Raw genomic sequence first — 14,642 nt, 5'->3', positions numbered from 1 at the left:
GGGCTAAGCGGACAGTATCACACATTATAGGCTTAGATACAGGGGCTAAGCGGACAGTATCACACATTATAGGCTTAGATACAGGGGCTAATGGGACAGTATCACATATTATAGGCTTAGATACAGGGGCTAAGCAGACAGTATCACACATTATAGGCTTAGATACAGGGGCTAAGCGGACAGTATCACACATTATAGACTTAGATACAGGGGCTAAGCGGACAGTATCACACATTATAGGCTTAGATACAGGGGCTAAGCGGACAGTATCACACATTATAGGCTTAGATACAGGGGCTAAGCGGACAGTATCACACATTATAGGCTTAGATACAGGGGCTAAGCGGACAGTATCACACATTATAGGCTTAGATACAGGGGCTAAGCGGACAGTATCACACATTATAGGCTTAGATACAGGGGCTAAGCGGACAGTATCACGCATTGAGTAAACAAAGAAGACTGGGCACTCTCAAGATATCTGAACCATATGAAGTTTATTAGCATATAAAATCAATAGATGTAGTTCAATAAGTGGCAATAAACGGTGGTACTATTATATAATATCACAAATGGCTAACAAACATAACCTAAATCCACAACATGCAGTACTCCATAAAAATACCTAAAATCAATGGGATATGATTTTAAAATTCGAGGAATAAAATTGGAAAAAATGAAATAATCGATCCACACATAAAATCGTCAGTAGTTGCAAATCGTATAAATAATTTGTATAGTTATTCGTATGGGAAAAGTATCGAATCTATTGGTGGCGATAAAGCAATGTCCTAAATATACACCCAATTCGATGCGTTGGCAGTGGTGTCCGAAAGTTCTAATGTCTCATTAAACAATAGGAAAACAGAACGAAGCGGCGTCCCGCTACTTGCATGAACCAGCGGCGTCCCACTGGGATGTTGGTAACCAAAGTTTGAATAAAGCCGGGTAAAAATCGAACGGTCTTACCGTCTCACTTGTTGATTCGACAAAGTTCCTTTATATAGTGGTCATATGAGTGTGTAGACCAGTAGTATACGAGCAGTCTTCGTCCTAAATTCGCACACTGGCAATGGTTTGGCACGTGTAGTCAGACCTTCACCATGGAATCAGGTCTTACAAGTTGTTTGTCGAATACCCCATTCGTGTGGTGGACGATCTCTCTTTGCGAAAATCCAATACAATCCTCCAGCTTCCCAAGTGGTTCTAGAGTTTGGGGTCCTGTCTAGGCTAGACGCGTTTCGGGGTTTTAAATTGCCCCTTCCTCAGTAGCTAGGAAGGGGCAATTTGACACCCCGAAACGTGTCTAGCCTAGACAGGACCCCAAACTCTGGAGATTGTCCGCCACACAAATGGTATATTCGACAAACAACTTGTAAGACCTGATTCCATGGTGAAGGTCTGACTACACGTGCCAAACAATTGCCAGTGTGCGAATTTAGGACAAAGACTGCTCGTATACTACTGGTCTACACACTCATATGACCACCATATAAAGGAACTTTGTCGAATCAACAAGTGAGACGATTTTTACCCGGCTTTATTCAAACTTTGGTTACCAACATCCCAGTGGGACGCCGCTGGTTCATGCAAGTAGCGGGACGCCGATTCGTTCTGTTTTCCTATTGTCTAATGAGACATTAGAACTTTCGGACACCACTGCCAACGCATCGAATTGGGTGTATATTTAGGACATTGCTTTATCGCCACCAATAGATTCGATACTTTTTCCATACGAATAACTATACAAATTATTTATACGATTTGCAACTTCTTACTCTTTTATGTGTGGATCGATTATTTCATTTTTTCCGATTTTATTCCTCGAATTTTAGAATCATATCCCATTGATTTTAGGTATTTTTATGGAGTACTGCATGTTGTGGATTTAGGTTATGTTTGTTAGCCATTTGTGATATTATATAATAGTACCACCGTTTATTGCCACTTATTAAACTACATCTATTGATTTTATATGCTAATAAACTTCATATGGTTCAGATATCTTGAGAGTGCCCAGTTTTCTTTGTTTACTCAATGTGTGATACTGTCTGCTTAGCCCCGGTATCTAAGCCTATAATGTGTGATACTGTCCGCTTAGCCCCTGTATCTAAGCCTATAATGTGTGATACTGTCCGCTTAGCCCCTGTATCTAAGCCTATAATGTGTGATACTGTCTGCTTAGCCCCTGTATCTAAGCCTATAATGTGTGATACTGCCTGCTGAGCCATTGTAACGTTATCCTACATGATACTGCCTGCTGAGCCATTGTAACGTTATCCTACATGATACTGCCTGCTGAGCTGTTTTGCATCTATCACTGTCTACAGAGCCCAGGTATACACAGCTGCAGTGCAGGGTAACAGGGCGTACACATCAGGGTGGCGTGTTTCCTGGTGATGTGGCATCCGCCCGTTTTGCGTGCATCATATGAAAGGACCAAACACACAGAGTCTCAGATTTCACATTCTCCGTGTTGCTGCAGGTGAAACAAAAAAAGATCCAGTAACAGCAAAACAGACTGGAGGAAATGCTATGAAACAGCAATGTATGGACTAAACCAATATCTACATGGGTGGGGGAGAAAAATAAATGTCTCACAGTACAATGTTATATGACTGCAGTTCAGGACCTCCATCTTTATCTCCATCAGTAATACCAGATACAAACCTCTGCCATGTATGCACACCCGCACATAGTGTGGGACTTGCAAGTAAAACAGAATGAAAAGAGCCAGGTTTGAACTAATTTAAAAATGGGTATTTCTGGACAATATGGTGGAAGAGGGTGTAGCTTAAAGCATGAATCCATTCACTACTCTAGACCACTAGGGATGTTGTCATGAATCCATTGACTACTGTAGACCACCAGGGATATAAGTATGAATTCCTTTACTACTGTAGACCACTAGGGATGTTGCAATGAATCCCTTCACTACTCTAGACCACCAGGGATGTTATCATGAATACCTTTCTTACTCTAAATCACCAATGATAGTATAATTAATCCATTCACTAATCTAAACCTCCAGGGATATTATAATGTATCTCTTCATTACTCAAAACCACCAAGGATGTTATCATAAATCCTTTCACTACTGTACACCACCAGTGATGTTATCATTAATACCTTCACTACTCTAAACCAGCAGATATATTATAGTTAATGCCTTCCCTACTCTACACTACCAGGGATGTTCATATTAATCCTTTCACTACTCTAGACCACCAGGGATGTTATCATTAATAAATTCAACACTCTAAACCACTAATGATGTTATTACTAATTCCTTCACTACTCTACACCACTACGGATGTTATCATGAATCCCTTCACTACTGTAGACTACCAAGGAGGTTATCATGAATCCCTTCGCTACTGTAGACCACAAGAGAAGTTATCATAAATCACTTCACTACTCTTGACCACCTGGAAAGTTTTCATAAATCCCTTCACTACCCTAGGCAACCAGGGATATTATTGCAGTGCCTTGGAGAAGGGGTACTTTGAAGTCTGGATATTTGTGGACATTTGTCTATTTTCCCTATGCAAAGTTATAAATGTCTTACTTTATTGCACTATAAAGAGTTAACTTGCAATGACTTATACCGTTTCATACTGTATAACTGGATTTGTGATATACACTGACCTAAAGAATTATTAGGAACACCTGTTCTATTTCTCATTAATGCAATTATCTAATCAACCAATCACATGGCAGTTGCTTCAATGCATTTAGGGGTGTGGTCCTGGTCAAGACAATCTCCTGAACTCCAAACTGAATGTCAGAATGGGAAAGAAAGGTGATTTAAGCAACTTTGAGCGTGACATGGTTGTTGGTGCCAGACGGGCCGGTCTGAGTATTTCACAATCTGCTCAGTTACTGGGATTTTCACGCACAACCATTTCTAGGGTTTACAAAGAATGGTGTGAAAAGGGAAAAACATCCAGTATGCGGCAGTCCTGTGGGCAAAAATGCCTTGTGGATGCTAGAGGTCAGAGGAGAATGGGCCGACTGATTCAAGCTGATAGAAGAGCAACGTTGACTGAAATAACCACTCGTTACAACCGAGGTATGCAGCAAAGCATTTGTGAAGCCACAACACGCACAACCTTGAGGCGGATGGGCTACAACAGCAGAAGACCCCATCGGGTACCACTCATCTCCACTACAAATAGGAAAAAGAGGCTACAATTTGCACGAGCTCACCAAAATTGGACTGTTGAAGACTGGAAAAATGTTGCCTGGTCTGATGAGTCTCGATTTCTGTTGAGACATTCAAATGGTAGAGTCCGAATTTAGCGTAAACAGAATGAGAACATGTATCCATCATGCCTTGTTACCACTGTGCAGGCTGGTGGTGTAATGGTGTGGGGGATGTTTTCTGGGCACACTTTAGGCCCCTTAGTGCCAATTGGGCATCGTTTAAATGCCACTGGCTACCTGAGCATTGTTTCTGACCATGTCCATCCCTTCATGGCCACCATGTACCCATCCTCTGATGGCTACTTCCAGCAGGCTAATGCACAATGTCACAAAGCTCGAATCATTTCAAATGGGTTTCTTGAACATGACAATGAGTTCACTGTACTAAAATGGCCCCACAGTCACCAGATCTCAACCCAATAGAGCATCTTTGGGATGTGGTGGAACTGGAACTTTGTGCCCTGGATGTGCATCCCTCAAATCTCCATCAACTGCAAGATGCTATCCTATCAATATGGGCCAACATTTCTAAAGATGCTATCAGCACCTTGTTGAATCAATGCCACGTAGAATTAAGGCAGTTCTGAAGGCAAAAGGGGGTCCAACATCATATTAGTATGGTGTTCCTAATAATTCTTTAGGTGAGTGTATATCCTGTTCATTTGCACTGTATTTGCAAGGGTCTGTTGAAAGGGCTAATGAATACTGAGAGACTTTTGGGACTTTGAATAAGAAGCTGGTCATTTTCCACAGCTGCCATAGGGTTTAAAGAAGACCATGTTTTGGAGGGAAAACCCCAGACTTGTTTACCACCAAAACCAAACAGACTGACCTTTTTAATGTCTCGATTTAGCTCTATTATTATGTCTGGAAACTTGTTTGCGTCTGGAATAACTGCTGAATCATTGCCATTGAGTATCGTTGAAGCTCTAATGTAAGTCTATGACGGACGGGAGTGGTAACTTTGTAATTGTTTGTGCTGAGTTTCTCCACTCCACCCCTCCTACTAGAAGGTTCATGTTCAGCTAGAAATGGTATATAAGTCAGAGCCCCTAGTGTTCTTCAGTTAGGGACCAGTGCTTGGAGGGGAAGACTCTGCCCGACTACATGAGTGACCAGTAGAAGACGCTGAGATGGGGACTCTGAGCCACAGACCATGGGTCATCTTCCCTGTGACCCAGGAGCTACCTGGACTACTGAGCCACAGACCATGGGCCTCCAGCCTTTGGCCAGGGTGCCAGCCTTCAGAGAGAGAGAGAGAGACAGCTAGCATAGGCCTTTCTTCAGCATCAAACCCTTCTTCTGCCAGGGAGGAGACTGGAGAAGCCAGCCCTATGCCTCGCCTGTATTGTTCTGCACCTGAATTCCTCCAGTAAAGAAGCACACTGGTTAACACTGACTGGTTAACACTGACTCTCTGGACTTATTTCCCATTGGGGTGCACTACACCTTATGATCCCTTCCGGAGAGCAGCAACATGTGATGACACCTCAATAGTTTCCGGGGGACCCAGTGTAGCATTAGGGCCAGAGGAAAGGCCATCAGCTAAAAAATCTCAGACAAACCCTTTTACCACTCTACATTATCTAGATGAAATCTGTTCACTACTAATAAATGTAGATTAATAACTGCAAAGATTATTGGGTGGCCCTGTCAATTAAACCAGCCAGGGAGGGGCTGGCCACAGAAAGAAGTGAAGCACCAAAGGCCTAATTTGCATATTTGAAAAAGTATCATAACTAAGGAATGGAGCCTTAAATCGACAAAAAGAAAAACAGCATTTTAATCACATAAATCGCAACTATGTGTCATGAGTAATCTACTAGATTACTACTACCAGGGGGCACATAATGCACTTGCCCCGTCTACAGGTTTTCTATTTCATAAGGAAAATATTCCTCTGAAATAGAAGCGGAAGATACAAGCTTCCATGAGCAGGACACAGGACGGGATTGATGGCACACACTGCACAACCTGGGATAGACTTAGGCCCCTTCTAGACGAGCGAGTTCCATGTATCGGACTCGCAGCGAGAGTATGTGGCAGCACCCATCCTGACCTCCCAGCACTGACGGATTGCATAGCATTATATTGATTTATGATGCTCTGTAAACCTTAGGCCCCTTTGACACGGGCATCGCGGAAGAGGTCCGGATGCGTTGCGGGAAACCCGCGCGAGTGCGCACGCAATTTCAGTCAGTTTTGTCTGCGATTGCGTTGCATTGTTCAGTTTTTTTCCATGTGAGTGCAAAGCTTTTTAATGCGTTGCAAAAAACTTAATGTGGTACCCAGACCCGAACCCGGACTTCTTCACTGTAGTCACGCGGTGAGTGCGATGACGTCAGCGCAGGTCCTTTTGTAGGTCCTGCAAGAATAAGAAAGAAGACGATAACGGCTGAGCGATTAAGTGGATGAGGTGAGTAATTTTTTTAATTATTTTTTAACTTCAAGGGTCATTTTACTTAGCATTCTGTATTAAAGAATGCTATTATTTTCCATTATAACCATGTTATAATGGAAAATAATAAAGTGAATGGACCTCATCCCTATTTAATAACATCATCTCCTTAGCAACCATCTGTGAAAATCGCATAGCATCCGCACTTGCTTGCGGATGCTACGCGATTTTCACGCAGCCCCATTCACTTCTGTGGGGCGTGTGTTGCGTGAAAAACGCAGAACACAGAACATGCTGCGATTTTCACGCAACGCACAAGTGGTGCGTGAAAAACATCGCTCATGTACACAGCCCCATTGAAATTAATGGGTCAGGATTCAGTGCGGGTGCAATGCGTTCACGTAACGCATTGCACCCGTGCGGAAAACTCGCCTGTGTGAAAGGGGCCTTAGAGTTCTGGAATGTACTGGATAACACTGACACCATTATGTCACTGTTATCCAATACATTCCAGAACTGTAAGGGTTACATAGCATCATAAATCAAAATAATGCTATGCGATCCTATCGGTTCTGGGAGGTCAGGATGGGAGCTGCCGCATACTCATGCTGCGAGTCTGGATCGTGGAACTCACTCTTCTAAAAGAGGCCCTAGGTTTCTTCCATAGATGTTCTGTTGGGAAATCTCACCATGTTCAAAAAAACGTAAGATAGATCAGAACAAGAACTGATAATCTGCACACCACAGGAGCACCAGAACAGATACTGATTTAAACAGCTGGAAGGGGTGCAGAAGATCTACAAGCACAGGTCTGGCTGCAAGACAAACAGATCCTAAGTCAGGGCTTTATATTAAATTAAAACTAACAATTACATACATATTAGAGTCTGCAACCATATCATACATTACTAAAAGTAACCCCCATGTACACAGTAGAGGCTGTAGCTGTCTCGTATCCTGTCAGGATCCCCCTGAAAAATAGAAAGTTAGCCTTCCAGCCAAACTGGCTGACAACAGAGGACACTAGCATGTATATACCTGCAGACATGATGGGGGTCATTAATCAAAGACCAGCGTTTTATGCCACTCTTTGATAACCTCCCGCGCTGCCGGAGAATGCGTCTAATTTATGGCCAGGCTCAGGCAGCGTCATAAATTAGTCGCATCCTCCTCCAGTCCATGCGCCTGGAGTAAAACCTACTGCTGCCTCTGACTGGAGGAGATTTCAAGCATCACTTAGGCCAGTTTCCCGCCGTACAGTATGATTAATACCCGGGACACTCGCTCAGGTTTAAGAACAAACTTGATGCCAAAAACATTCAGTCATGGTGGGTTGCCTCAAGGCCTGGAGGAGCTGAGCGGAGGATTGCCAGGAGCTGGACCTGATATTGATGTTGTATCCTGAGGGCCGGCCATCAATCCTGGAGAACACTTTTATCATTCTAGGTGGGCTGGTCCATAGGGTGGAGACTGGGGGACATAATACCCGCTCTGTGCTGCCTGAGGACGATGAGAAAAGTTGTTATATTCTGCCTCGGAGAACATTCAGAAGTGGACTCTCCTTTTTAACCCTGTGCTAACATTCCGGGCACATTCCCATGTCAGAGTCACAAAGACCGGGATCGTCAAATGGTGTGTTGTCTTCCTGGTGCTCAAGTTTGACACATCGCAGATCGGGTTGAAAGATTACTGGGAGGGGCTGGAGAAGATCCAGCAGTCATGGTCCATATCGGAACGAATGACAAAGTTAGAGATAGGTGGAGCGTCCTTAAAAATTATTTTAGGGATTTGGGTCACAAGCCTAGGGCAAGGACCTCAAAGGTAGTGTTTTCCGAAATACTACCTGTACCACGAGCCACACAGGAAACAGGTTCTTGGCAATAACCAAAGACAATTACCTTTCCCAACTGGTTCAGGACCCGACTAGAGGGACGGCCATACTGGACTTAGTATTAATCAATAGACCTGACAGAACAACAGATGTGCAGGTTGGTGGACACCTGGGAAAGAGTGACCATAAAGTAATAACCTTCCAATTGTCATTCAAAAGAGCGTTTCTTCAGGGAGGAACAAAATACCAAACTTCAAAAAAAGCAAAATTTTGCCAACTAAGAGACGCCATAGGCATAACTAACTGGGACAAATTCCTCCAAAATAAAAAAATACAGCCACAAAATGGTATATTTTTGAAAGAATCCTAAAATCTAATTGTGAGAGGTGTACCGTACATACCTTATGGGAATAAAATGTTAAGGAACAATATGGATAAATAGAACTGTAAAGAAGGCAATAAATGACAAAAAGAAAGCATTTAAATCACTAAAACAGGAGTGTAGCGAGGAAGCACTAAAAAACTATAAGGAAAAAAATAGAATATGTAAAACACAAATAAAAGCAGCCAAACTAGAGACCGAGAGATAAATTGTCAAAGAGAGCAAAACTAACCCTAAAATGTTCTTCAATTATATAAATGGTAAAAAGTATAAATCTGAAGGTGTCGGCCCTCTACAGAGTAATGAGGGGGAGTTGCAGAGAGCGATGAGGAGAAAGCAAAGCTATTAAATATTTTTTTCTCCGCTGTATTCACTGAGGAAAATAAACTGTCAGATGAAATGCAGAATGTAAAAGTAAATTCCCCATTAAAAGTGCCCTGTCTGACCCAGGAAAAAGTACTGCGGCGTCTTAAAAAGATTAAAATAGACAAATTGCCAGGACCAGATGGCATACACCTCCGTATCCTAAGAGAATTAAGTAATGTCATAGCCAGACCCTTATTTCTAATATTTAAAGACTCTATACTGACAGGGAGTGTTCCACAGGATTGGTGCATAGCAAATGTGGTGCCAATATTCAAAAAGAGTCCAAAAACAGAGCCCGGAAACTATAGGCCGGTAAGTTTAACATCTGTAGTGGGTGAACTGTTTGGAGATGCTATCTTGGAGTACCTCAATGAAAATAAGCGAATAACGCCATATCAGCATGGCTTCATGAGGGATCAGTAATGTCAAACTAATTTAATCAGTTTCTATGAGGAGGTAAGTTCAAGACTTGACAGGTAAGTTCAAGACTGGACTTCTCCAAAGCATTTCTGTGTAATGAAGTCAGGCGGCACAGCGTACTGGTTGAGGGGTGCTCGGTTTGTGTGGAGGTAATCCCAAAATCAGAAGAATGAAAAAAAACCGGCACTCCCAAAAATCTTTGCTGGTGATAGATTTATTGGTCACTCATATATGAGTGACCAATAAATCTATCACCAGCAAAGATTTTTGGGAGTGCCGGTTTTCTTTCATTCTTCTCCAAAGCATTTGACACTGTACCACATAAAAGGTTAGTATATAAAATGAGAATGCTCGGACTGGGAGAAAATGTCTGTATGTGGGTAAGTAACTGGCTCAATGATAGAAAACAGAGGGTGGTTATTAACGGTACACACTCAGATTGTGTCACTGTCACTAGTGGAGTACCTCAGGGGTCAGTATTGGGCCCTATTCTCTAATATATTTATTAATGATCTTGTAGAAGGCTTGCACAGTAAAATCTAAATTTTTGCAGATGACACTAAACTGTAATGTAATTACCATGGAAGAGGACAGTATAATCTATGTAACACATGTTTTGCTATACACATGTTTATTCCGTTTGTGTGTATTGGAACAAAACCAAAAAAAGGGAGGGAAAAAAGCAAATTGGACATAATGTCACACCAAACTCCAAAAGTGGGCTGGACAAAATTATTGGCACCCTTAATTTAATATTTGGTTGCACACCCTTTGGAAAAAATAACTGAAATCAGTCGCTTTCGATAACCATCAAAAAGTTTCTGACACCTCTCATCCGGAATTTTGGACCACTCTTCCTTAGCAAACTGCTCCAGGTCTCTCTTATTGGAAGGGCGCCTTTTCCCAACATCAATGTTAAGATCTCTCCACAGGTGTTCAATGGGATTTAGATCTGGACTCATTGCTTGCCACTTCAGAACTCTCCAGCGCTTTGTTGCCATCCATTTCTGGGTGCTTTTTGACGTATTGGGGTCATTGTCCTTCTGTGCAGTGACCAGGATGCGGGTTTAATAGTCTATAGTTTTGTTTGTGACGCCAATTGCAGCGTGCGCAGGGTACTGTCACAGGGCCCTTTAAGGTGTTGTAACTCACGTACCAGGTTAGGAATGCCAGAGTGGAGTAATGTCTCTGTATGATAGTAGTAACGGTGTCAACGGTGTCTCCTACCTGGGTACAGCTGGACTCCTGGATCACTTGCAATAAATTGAGTGTGGTGCTAGTAGGAGTAATAGTGGGATTTGCAGCAGTAATTGAGATCCAGACTTTGGGTAAAGTTCAAACTTGTCTTTACTGGTGGTAGCTTTCAGCCAAGCAAGATACAGCATTAGTCTTTGGTCCCAGCAGGTATTGGCAATGTGTGGCAGGAATCTATCTTCTGCTCTATCATGTACCTGGAGCTTTGCAGGAAAGGACGTCTGCTTAGTAGCTCTGTAATATGGCAGGAATTTGGCTTCTGCCCTTTCTATCTTCTGCTCTCTGGGGACTGACTAGCTGAGGAGGAATATGGCTTCTCCTGGGTCTCTGGATGGTACTCACAGCTATCTTCACAGGGTATGGTTTCTTACTGGAACTGGAGTTGTCTGCTTGCTTTCTTCCAGCTGAGGCTGCAAGGCTCAGGCTGTGGATGATGATCAATGTCTCAGCCGAGACAAGATCCTGGCTTTGGATCCCTATATCTGGGAGCTCCTACATGCACAGCCTTCCCCTAGCAGGGGGTGGGTTACACACTAACTTAACTTCCTTCTCTCCCCATGAGCCCACTTTGCTCATAGAGGGCGGAGCTAAACTGGAATGAACTATTCCAGTCTAGAAACACTAAACTGGCTCTAACTCCTTGCTAACACATTGCTGCCACCTGCTGGTGAACATAGAAATTACAGCAATATACATGTAACAAGGCTTTCAATGCACATTTGTAAGTATGTTATGTGAAATTACATTAGATGACAATGTAAATACCCTTAACAGGTTGTAGCGGGGTAAAAGAGTTTCATAACACAACTCTGGGATGTTACAGCTGGAAGACCCAAGATCTCGGACGCAAACCCAGCTTTCTGACACTGGGCTCTATAGTGCAACCCAAAATCCGTTGGTAATCCTCATATTTCAAGATGCCTTGCACACATTCAAGGCACCCAGTTCCAGAGGCAGCATAACAACCCCAAAATATCAATGAACCTCCACCATATTTTACTGTAGGTACTGTGTTCTTTTCTTTGTAGGCCTCATTCCGTTTTCGGTAAACAGTAGAATGATGTGCTTTACCAAAAAGCTCTATCTTGGTCTCATCTGTCCAAAATAAATTTTCCCAGAAGGATTTTGGCTTACTCAAGTTCATTTTTGCAAAATGTAGTCTTGCTTTTTTATGTCTCTGTGTCAGCAGTGGGGTCCTCCTGGGTCTCCTGCCATAGCGTTTCATTTCATTTAAATGTCGACGGATAGTTTGCGCTGACACTGATGCTCCCTGAGCCATGGGTTGCAAACTTCTTGATAATGTTGCGCACCGTGGACAAAGGCAAATCTAGATCTCTGGAGATGGACTTGTAACCTTGAGATTGTTGATATTTTTCCACAATTTTGGTTCTCAGACAGTTCTCTTCTCCTCTTTCTGTTGTCCATGCTTAGTGTGGCGCACACAGACACACAATACAAAGACTAAGGGAACTTCTCTCCTTTTTATCTGCTTTTATGTGTGATTCTTATATTGCCCACACCTGTTACTTGCCCCAGGTGAGTTTAAAGGAGCATCACATGCTTGAAACAATCTTATTTATCCACAATTTTGAAATGGTGCCAATGATTTTATCCAGCCCATTTTTGGAGTTTGTTGTGACATTACGTCCAATTTGCTTTTTTCCTCCCTTTTTTGGTTTTATATACACACAAAGGGAATAAACATGTGTATAGCAAAACATGTGTTACTGCAATACTTTTGTGTAAGAAATACTTCATTTTCTTGAAAAAATTCAGGGGTGCCAACATTTACGGCCATGACTGTATATATATATATATATATATATATATACATATACTACTACAGTGGACAGTATACTGCTACAGATGGATCTGGATAGATTGGAGGCTTGGGCAGATAAGTGGCAGATGAGGTTTTACACTGACAAATGTAAGGTTATGCACATAGGAAGGAATAATGCAAGTCACCTGTACATACTAAATGGTAAACGTTAATTTTTTACGTAAATTTGTTTTCCCTTAGTCCTAACAGCAGCACAAGTGGGGATTCCTCCCCTGTGAAGCCGGTCAGGACATGCAGAATTTTTGTTGAAAAAAAAAATTACTGTCAAGTATCATTAACTAATTAAACCCACCCCTATATAGGATTCCCCGCCCTGGCAGGAGGTGCTTTTTAGCAAGTAGAAATAATAACCAAGATGGGGTGCTGTTAGGACTAAGGGAAAACAAATTTACGTTAAAAATTTACGTTTCCCTGTCGTTCTAACCAGCAGCACAAGTGGGGACCTAGCAAGGAGTACAGCACACAAATTGGGAGGGGCCCCCTTCTTTTTTTTTTTTTTTAAGAGACAGCGGCACTTAGAATAGACTGTCCAAAGGCCACTCCCTCAGACTGCCTAGAATCTAGACGTTAATGTCTAATAAAGGTGCTCTGGGAGCTCCAGGAAGTGGCAGCACAGATCTGGTCTAGCGGAATCAGCTTCTTTTCGGCATAGGAAGTGGAGACTGCCCTGGTGGAATGGGCAGTCACAAAGAATGGAGGAGCCAAATCTTGAGATAGGAAAGCTACCCGGATAGCCTTTTTTACCCACCTGCTCAAAGAAGGTTTAGAGGCTTTCAGACCTTTGTTTTACCGGCATATGATAACAGGAGATTTCCGGACCTTCTGAAGCCCCCAGTTCTGTCCAGATAACTTCCTGATTAGGGGGTCTTGAGAAAGAGATCTGCCAAGACAGGCAGATAAAGCAGAGATATGGACTCTGAGTGTAGATGATCTTAGACCCTTGTCCAGACCATCTTGAAGAAACTGTAAAATAGCTGAAAGAGGAGGATCTGAGGCTACTACCTCTTTATCAGCACACCATTGAAGGACGATCTTGTTTATACTGGAATACTTCTTATTTGTAGACTCCGCCTTGGAGTGTGAAATTGTTCTCAAGACCTCCGCTGAAAGCTCTCTAGCTTCTAGTAGGGACCTGTCAATCTCCAGGCTGTCAGACTGAGTCTCCTCAGATCTAGGCAGGAACCTGTGTCCTAATACACTAGGTCCTGCGTTAGGGGAAGTCTCCAATATACACTGTAACTCATCTGCATGAGCTGGGTGAACCAAGACCTCTTTGGCCAGAATGGAATGATGGCAATCACTGAGGTCTGGTCTTGCTTGATTTTCATCAATACCTTTGGTATCATGGAAATTGGAGGAAATATATAAGCCAGCCTGAACCTCCATGTTATGGACAGAGCATCTATTGCTACAGGATTGTCCTCCTTGTAAAGGGAGCAGAACCTGTTCACCTTGGCGTTTAGTCGAGTTGCCATCAAATAGATCTCTGGAGTTCCCCAGCACTGGGTTATCCTGGTGAAGATGCCCTTGTTCAGCGACCACTCGTCTGGAACTGGAAGGCCTCGACTCAGGTGATCTGCAACTATGTTGAGATCTCCCCTTATATGAACCGCCGTTAGGTGGGATAGGTTGGTCTCTGCCCAGGAAAGAATTAAACTCACTTCTCTGTGGAGTAGTTGGGATCTTGTGCCTCCCTGTCTGTTGATGTAGGCGAGATGGGCTCCCCAACCTAGAGGGGAGGCGTCCGTGGTCAACATGATCCAACGAGGTTGAATTAAAGACCTCCCATCTGACAGGTTCTTCCACCACCTGAGTGAAGAACGGACTTCGGTGGACAGGGAGTGCGTCTTGTTCAAACCCCTGGAATTGAGATTCCAAACCACTAACACTTCCTCTTGGAGGGGACGCAGATGCCACATGGCCCAAGGAACTGCCTCTGCAG

Source organism: Bufo bufo, chromosome 6 (genome assembly GCF_905171765.1).
Source record: "Bufo bufo chromosome 6, aBufBuf1.1, whole genome shotgun sequence".
Taxonomy (NCBI): Eukaryota; Metazoa; Chordata; class Amphibia; order Anura; family Bufonidae; genus Bufo; species Bufo bufo.
Note: the sequence above shows the minus strand (reverse complement) of the source record.